Raw genomic sequence first — 3,908 nt, 5'->3', positions numbered from 1 at the left:
AACAAGAGCGGAACTCTGTCTCAAAAAAAAAAAAATAAAATAAATGTTACATGATACATTGGTCATGGTGGCTCATGCCTGTAATCCCCCAACACTTTGGGAGGCTGAGAAGGGTAGATCACTTGAGGTCAGGAGTTCGAGACCAGCCTGGCCAACAAGGTGAAACCCTGTCTCTACAAAAATACGAAAATTATCTAGGCATAGTAATGCATACCTGTAGTTTCAGCTGCTCAAGAGGCTGAGGCAGCAGACTCACTTGAACCTGGGATGCAGGGGTTGCAGGGAGCCAAGATCATGCTATTGCACTCCAGCCTAGGTGACAGAATGAGACTCCATCTCAAAAAAAAAAAAAATTGTTTTAAAGGGTAAGAATGCCAGTCCATGTCCATTTCTATCTGGCCTAGAAAATTTAATTGGCTGTAAATCTTTTGACTCTAAGTTCCTGGGTCATAGGGAGTCTCAGCAATAGACAGGATTGATCCAGGGCTGGCAGCAACACTAGCCCAGCAATCCTATGGGACACAGTAAAGATCTGGTAGCCATTGATGTTGGCTCTGGCACATCTTGGCCAGAAGGGGGTGAAATTCTAAGGCCCCTAACCTTCCGAATAGATCCCTCCTCCCGGCCACAGGCACTCCAGTGCTAACCTGTTAAACTTGTCCAGGATGTGATGGGAAGGGGTTGTGGGTCATGCCTCATGCCTCCTCTCTTTTGGAATTCAGGAAAAGCTGACCAGCATTCACATCAGCACAGGCCTGAAGTCTGATAGGAAACATTTAGTCTATTCTCTCTGAAGCCTACTACCTGAGGCTTCTGCTGCATGAAAACCACGACCCCTTACAGCAACCCAGACTTTTTTCCCACTGATAATAGCTCTTTCAACCAATTGTCAATCAGAAAAATGCTGAATCTACCAAGAACCTAGAAGTCTTCCCAAACCACCCCACCTTCTCCTGCCCTTTCAGATTGAACCCATGTAAATAAATCATGTCTTCCTAAAATGTATAAAAGCAAGCTGGGCCACAGGCACCTTGGGCTCCTGAGGCTGTCATGGGCATGTCCTTAACCTTGGCAAAACAAGCTTTCTAAAGGGACTCAGACCTGCCTCAGATGCTTTTGGGTTTGCACCCTCCAGGCTGAGTTTCTCTCTCCTTCAAGCCCTGGCCAGACAGTGCCTGCTGGTCAGAGGTGGCCAAGGCTTTCTGGTCCGACCCTGGGGGCTGGAGGAGGTGGGAGCAGGAGGTAGCGACTGGGTTGGGGATGATGTTTTCTTGAAACCCCAAAGCAGAGTGTGCTCCTGCTGCCAAGATGCTGGGTGGTCCCCGTTGTTCTGCCAGATGAAGCTCCTGAGGTCTGACCCACAGCAGAAGGGCGGCTCCTGGCCTCAGAGGGCAGTCTCGGGGCTGACAAGGTTACAGGTACCATCTACCACCAACCTAGCTGCTTGTGCCGTTCCCGCTGGCTAAGGCCATCAGCTCTACGGCCAGAGGCCTGGGCAGCCTGAGTCCTGCTTACCAGAAGGCCACAGATGTGGGTGGGTGAGGTAAGGGCCATGGTGGGGTCTTGGCAAGACATGCTGGTCACACCTGTCCCGGGTACCTTCCCTGGGGTGTGACTCAGCTGCGCTCCTGAGCAGGGGCCTCTGAGCTGAGCCTCATGCTGCAGCTTTCCCACCTGCAGGGACTCACAAGTACGTTCTCTTCACACTCACTGTTACTGAGCGACAGATGAGGCAGGGGCGGGCCTTGATCTGCCATGGACCACAGCCGCCAGTGTGCACGCAACTGGACGTGCTGGTGCCTGGTCTGCAGGTGGCGTGGCTTCCCTTACATAACTTTCCATGCTGTAACAGCAGCTTGGCCTGCCCTGCATGGGAACGGCAGAGGCCTGAGAGGAGGCAGAGGAAGGAGGCTTGACGCCAAGATGTCTTCTGAAGGTGGAGCTGGTGACGGCAGGCGTGGAAGAGGCTAGATTCCCACGGGCTGAGGCCGTCTGGACACTCCTCCTGGCTTCTGCCCTGGGGCCTGCAGCAGTGTCTCAGACCTGCCAAGGTGTCCCGGAGGGGCAGAGTTGGGGCTGAGCACGGATGCCACCTGCCCTGTGCCCACAGCCACCGTGGGACGACCTTCAGTGTTCAGCCACCTTGCTGACCTGTGGTTGTCTCTGAGGGGCAGTCAGGGTTGGGGTGAAGGAGAAGGCCATGGGCAGCCTGGTGGCGAGGTCCACCTCCCGATCCCCCATCAGGGGATCACCCTCAGCTCCCCACTGTCTTCGGTTGCCTCTCAGGGAGGTGGTGGGCCGTGTGCCCGCCCCCAGCGTCCCATCCCAGCGCCCAACCACCTCCGCTCCCTCCCACTGCGTCTGGGGTCAGAGAGACAGGTGGAGAGAACGCAGTGCCCAGCGCTTTCTGAAGTCTGGCCAGGGGGAGGCCAGGGGCGACCTGGGCTCGGACAGGCACCTAAGGGGAGGGTGCCGGGGCGGGGGAGACCCGGGGTGGGGGCGACCCTGGGCTGGGCGGGCACCTGAGGGGAGGGTGCGGCCCTGGGCTGGGCGGGCACCTGTAGGGGACGGTGCTGGGACGCGGGCGTGGGCTGCAAAGCGATCCCACGCGTGACACTCTCGAGTCCCTGAACGAGAGAGCTCTGAACGCCCTGGCGCCCAACCCTCCGCCCAGCCAGGCCCCCAGGGCCCCGGGGCGCTCCACGCCCGGTCCGCGCCGCGCCTCCCCTCGGGGCCGGGCGGGGCGTGGGAGCGGAGGACGAGTCGGGAGGGTCGGGGTCCTGTCTCCGCCGGGGTCGCCTTCAGCCGGGCCCGCCGCCCTGGGCCGGGGCACGTGGAGACCGGAGCACGCGGCCTCGGGATCCGGGACTCGCAGCGCCAGCTCCGCGGGCCCGGAGCCGCCCGCCAGTGCGCACGCGCCGACCCCGGCGGCGGCGACAGAGTCGGCGCGGTCCTCCAGGCTGCCTAGAGCGGCCGCCTGCCCCCGGAGCGCGCACCAGAAGCGGAAGCGAAGCCGGCCCCGCCCCGCGAGCGGCCATCTTGGAGGCTGAGGCGGCGGAGGCGCAGCGGCGGGTTCGGTGGGCCCAGTCCCGGCGCGGTGCGGCTGTTTCGGGCGCGGGCCCCGCTCTTCCGCACCCTGCTCCGGCCTCGACCACGGCGAGCCTGAGCGCGGCGGCGGCCCACGCGCGGCGACAGGGAGAGGTGAGCGGCTCCCAGGCCTGCGCCGGGTCCTCGGCGGCGGCCCGGGGCTGCGGGGGACCCTGCGCGGCGCCCCTCGGGTCGCGCCGCCTCCCGCGGGGTCCGGGCCCGAGCTCGCCCGCGCGGAGCCCGAGGTCGGTTACGGCGGGCTCCCGGAGCTGCGGGTCAGGGGCGGGTCGCGGGCTCGGCCCCTCGGCCGTTGGGACGCTTGGCGCGGCCGCGGGGACGGGCAGCCTTGGTCCCGGAGCCTGTCGCGGGAGGGCTGCCCCGGACGCCCCGAGAGCGAGCGTGCCCGGACCCGGCCCGGAGCTGCGCGTCCTCCCCGCCTCCCTTGCGGGGCCCGCCGCTCAGCGCGCGCGTCTCGCTCTTGCCGGACCCGGAGGGGAAGCGGCCGCAAGGCCGGGGCTCAGCGCGGGGGAAGGACGGCGAGGGGCGCTCGGAAGGCGCGGCCGGGCTGGCCGGCGGCGCTGCGCCCTGCCCCGGGGGAACCGGACGGCGCGGTCTGGCGTCCGGGTAGAGGCTCGGGAGGACCTGGCGTGATCCTGCGGCCCGGCCCCGGAGCCTCGGGCGTGGTTGGGTCTGGGTGCCTGGAACTCGCAGTCCGCCGGCACCGCGGCCTCCACTCGGGGGGGGGCGCGCGGGCGACGGGCAGGTGAGCGGGGCAGGTGAGCCGGGCAGGTGAGCCGGGCAGGTGAGCGGGGCAGGTGAGC

At 64.3% G+C, this 3,908-nt stretch overlaps 1 protein-coding gene across 1 annotated transcript in view; it reads left to right on the top strand.

The window, feature by feature from the left end:
- The first annotated feature begins 3,006 nt into the window (after window positions 1-3,006).
- UBE2J2 (ubiquitin conjugating enzyme E2 J2) overlaps window positions 3,007-3,908 on the top strand; it is an 18,522-nt gene continuing 17,620 nt past the window's right edge. Inside the window, exon 1 of the mRNA XM_017542543.2 lies at window positions 3,007-3,201. The gene's annotated coding sequence lies outside the window, so the exon portion shown is untranslated. The remainder of the gene's footprint in view (window positions 3,202-3,908) is intronic.

The sequence above is a fragment of the Cebus imitator genome, unplaced genomic scaffold (assembly GCF_001604975.1).
Source record: "Cebus imitator isolate Cc_AM_T3 unplaced genomic scaffold, Cebus_imitator-1.0 Scaffold145, whole genome shotgun sequence".
Taxonomy (NCBI): Eukaryota; Metazoa; Chordata; class Mammalia; order Primates; family Cebidae; genus Cebus; species Cebus imitator.
Note: the sequence above shows the minus strand (reverse complement) of the source record. Positions and strands in the feature narration are given on the sequence as shown.